The following is a 4627-nucleotide window of genomic DNA, read 5'->3' on the forward strand; positions in this document are numbered from 1 at the left end:
TCTTTTTTCAGCCTTAAATTCACTTCGGCAGTTTCAATTACCAAGCTCACTGTTTTTGCTAATTTTTAACTTGTTTGCTGTTTTTGTGTGTTTGCTGTTTTTAATTACAAATGGCTGGATTTTCAAGTGATGCATCCTACAAGCAGAATTCTCCTTCCAAAGCTTCAATCCTTGGTGAATTACATGAAGCACAAAGAACTATTAGACGCTTGGAAGAGAAAATGCAAAAGATGGAGGTCCAACAAGCTAGACCATCTCCTTCTATCCATGATGGGCATCATTCTCATAGACCATCCTCAAGAGCCTCTTCAAATGATTTTGGCCGTGAAGAAGAGCATAGGAGAAGGAGGAATCCACCACAATTTCATGGACAAAGACCTCATCTTCAAGGAGAAAGACATCACTACGGCAATGGTTACTACCAAGATGCAAAGGCTAGGCTACCTTCGGTCAAGCTTCCTTGTTTTAATGGCTCTAGTGATCCTAATGTATATTTAGATTGGGAGGCTAAATGTGAAGAAATATTTGAGATCCATGAGATCCAAGATGAGCATAAGCTTAAGCTAGCCACCCTAGAGTTTAGTGATTATGCCATGAAATGGTGGCATGGAATTGTAAAGGACATTATCTATCACAAGGGTCCTCCCGTGGACTCTTGGAACTCTTTAAAGGATCAAATGCGCGCTAGATTTGTGCCCCCACATTTTAGGAAAGACCTCATGTTGAGACTCCAACGGTTTCAACAAGGCACGCTAAATGTGGATGAATATTATAAGGAGCTAGAAACGCTTGTGCTTAAAATTGAATTAGAGGAAAGTGAGGAAGCTATGATTGCTAGGTTTGTGAGTGGTCTTAGGAAGGATATTCAAGACATTGTTGAGTTACAAGAGTATTCATCATTGGGCTCTTTAGTTCATCTTGCAATGAAGGTGGAAGCCCAACTTGCTAAGAAAAACTCTTTCAAAAATGCTTCCAATGATGGATACTACTCCAAGTCTTGGAAAAACAAAAATTCTTTTTCTAAACATCCTTCCAAAGATTCTTCTTTCAAACCCAAGGATCCTATGCCATCTACTTCTAGGCCTAAATCCCCAATTAAATCGTCTAGTCAAAAGTGTTTTAAATGTTTGGGATATGGTCACATTGCTGCTAATTGCCCTTCTAAACGAAGTATGTACATGCATGAAGGCATTGTAGTTAGTGAGCATGATTCCAATTCACCTAGGCATTCTTCACCTTCTAGACCTTCAAGTGAAAATGAGAGTCAAAGTCCTTGCGAAGGTGACTTATTGATGGTAAGACGTATGTTGGGCACAATTCCAAAATCTTTGAATGATACTCAAAGAGAAAATATTTTTCACACCCGATGTCTTATCAACAACAAGTTATGTTCCTTGATTATTGATGGGGGAAGTTGCACTAATGTGGCTAGTACAAGAGTTGTGGAGAAGTTAGCTTTACCCACTATCTCTCATACCAAGCCCTACAAATTACAATGGCTTAGTGAAGTAGGTGAAATCATGGTGAATAAACAAGTCCTCATTAACTTTGCTATAGGAAAGTATAAAGATGAGGTTTTATGTGATGTTGTGCCCATGGAAGCTTCTCATCTTCTTTTAGGAAGGCCTTGGCAATATGATAGACATGTTTTACATGATGGCCTATCCAATACAATGTCTTTTTCCTTCCTAGGGCGCAAGGTTATATTAAAACCCCTCTCTCCCAAAGAGGTTCATGAGGACCAAATAAAAATGAAAACTAAAAGAGAAAATGAGAAAGAAAAAGAAGTAAGTACTACACCGAGTCACACCATTTTCTCCTCTAAATCCATCATGTTGACTCGTGCTATACCTCAAATGGACCCTCCAAGGTCTTCTTCTTCTTTATCTTTTTCATTACCCAAGGTTCCTATTTCAACACCACCTTGGTTAAAATATGTTAGGGATGATTTTTTCATACCTCCTAATGGGTTTCACCATTTAAGAGGTCTTTTTCCAAAAAATATCATCATTCCCAAACAAATTTTTCCAACTTGGTTGATTCATAGGACCTCCCTTTCTGCAATCCCTTTGATTCCCTCTACTAAGTCATGTATTCCTTTTTCTTACTCTTTTGATTGTAAAAGTACACTGACTTTGTTATATGCAGGGATTCAGAATTCGTGGGCGAATTCTCTCCAACTCGGGGAGTATGATGAGAATCAACTAAAGGTGGCTTTTTATAATGAAGAACAAGATCATTCGCCTTCACATTTAAAGTTTTTCTTGTTAATCTTTGCAAAAGATAAAGCCCAAGCCCAAGCCCAAGAAGGCCAAAGCCCACAAAAGCCCAAAGACCATCCCATGAAGGGCAATGCCAAGTTTTAAATAAATATTGTTTAGAAAGGTGCTTAGAGGGAAACATTAGAAACCTCTATTGTTAAAGCATCTTTTAGTCTCTAGTTAAGAGTCTTAGGGGGGGTGTATTAGTAGATAGGTGTAGGAGTAAATAAGGAGGTGCCAAAGTGAGAGAAAGGATCACACCTTCCTCATGCCTTGTTTTAGGCGCAAATTCTAGAAGCTTTTTGGGAGGGAGTTTTTTTGAATTTGTGTAGCTTACATTTCAGCACCTTAGGCTATAAATAGAGGTGCTCTCTTTGTAAAATTCAGATTTGAATTTATCTAAAGAAACTATACTCAAAATTGGAGTGAGCATTTGGAGAGCTTTTGAGCTTCTACTCTAGTCTTATCTTGAAGGACCATGGTTTCCTCAAGTGGCGGCTTCCACACTCATCTAGGAGCATCCATACTTCTAGTGGCGTGATCATCCAACCTATCTTCCATCTTCATGAGCATTCTCTTCTCCTTCCTTTCTTCTTCTTCAATTGTTCTTGTTGCCTTGTGTTTTTGAGTTGTCTAGCTTTCGGTTTTTCTATTTTCAGCACCTATATTCTGTTTTGTTTTTAATTCTGTTCGGTTCATATGATTAGTAGCTAATTCTGTTCGGTTAATCTAGTTTCTATTCCTTTGTTGATTCAATTTGACAATATTTGGTTCATCCAAATGAGTTTGGGATTTGGTACTTGTTATTGGTGAGTTCTTGATCTTAGAACCATGATCCAACTTCTAAGAAAGTGCCTCTACATTTTCCAGCTCAAGGTGATTCCTCAAAGTGTCAAGAATCTTGTTCTATGTGGCTATTGGAATCACATCATCAGCTCTTTGAAAAACTCAAAAACTCTTAGCAAAAACTTGTCAAAGATTGATTCTCAAATCTGTTTTTCTGAATTTATTCAAAGATGTAGTTTGTTATCAAATCTTAACAAACTCTTAAATTGCATTAAAAGATTGGTCAAAGCATTTAATGAATGGAGCGTAATCAGTTAAATCATTTAAAGCTCAGTCAAAGATAAAACAGTTTGTCTGTTATGGTCCCAAAACAAACAATCGGTTGTTTCTTCGAATCAATCGGTTGTTTTGGTTCTTAACAGTTAAACCATTTTAAAAACAGTTTTCAATCTTTTTCTCAAAACATCTAAGTACAAACAATCGGTTGTTTCGACAAAACAATCGGTTGTTTTAACTTAGTTTGAAAACATTTTACTTTCACAAAGATTGAGATGCTTATGCTTTAGATTCGATCAAGGGGTGAATTACAATACTCAAACCCAGAACTATACTAAACCAGCACAGCAACACCAGGCACAGCCAAGGCTTCAACATCCTTCAAAGGGTTTGGATTCTTCAAAGCTTGAACACCACTTGGTTCAACAATCTCCCCCTATTTGAAGAAGACAAATCCCTGATGCTTGTGTTGTACCTGATTGAATCTGAAGCAGTTCCTGCAAGATACAGTTCTTTAACACAACATAGAACTTATGATATTTGGTTAGCACAGATAAACAGTAATAAACTTCAGAGCTAAATATCAGAAAAATATTACTCATCCAAATTGTTTTAACAACTAAAAAAAAAATAGAAAATTAAACACAACATATATCTCCCCATATTTGTCTTCACAAATAGACAAAGAAAAAGAGATAAAAACAAGATATTGTTTTGATTATATCATAATTAAAACAGCAACAATAGAAAGAAAGAAAATTTTAAAAACCAGATATAAGCACCAAAAACAATCGATTGTTTCGATACACCAATCGGTTGTTTTTCCTTCATTCTTCATCATCAGAAAACTGAAGATCAAAGATTTGGTTATGGACAACTTCAATCTATTCATCTAGAGTCATGAATCTTGCATCCATGTTGTCAAACATGGAAATTACTAACACAAAGATCATGAAGGCTCCTTTGATTTTCAGCGAAGCTATCAAGCCTATTCGTTATTAATCTTTCAAAAGGAGACATGGTTTGCATCCTTTCTTCTTGATTTCCAGCACCAGCACTTGGTCCAACATCTTGATAATCTTCAGGTGGATCTTCATGTTGAACATCCATATCAGTAGGTTCATCTTGTTCATGATCAGCAGCACCACTAGATGAGGCACCAAGGTCACCATCCTTACTTATCCATTTTCCACCTACTTTGATAAAACCCATCTTGCTGAGTGATCCATTGTTCAACTCTTGAGTTGACTTGACCAACTCAGAAGTTTCATCTTCAAGGTTCACTTCAAAATAGAGTAGAAATT

This window comes from Phaseolus vulgaris, chromosome 2 (genome assembly GCF_000499845.2).
Source record: "Phaseolus vulgaris cultivar G19833 chromosome 2, P. vulgaris v2.0, whole genome shotgun sequence".
NCBI classification, from domain to species: Eukaryota; Viridiplantae; Streptophyta; class Magnoliopsida; order Fabales; family Fabaceae; genus Phaseolus; species Phaseolus vulgaris.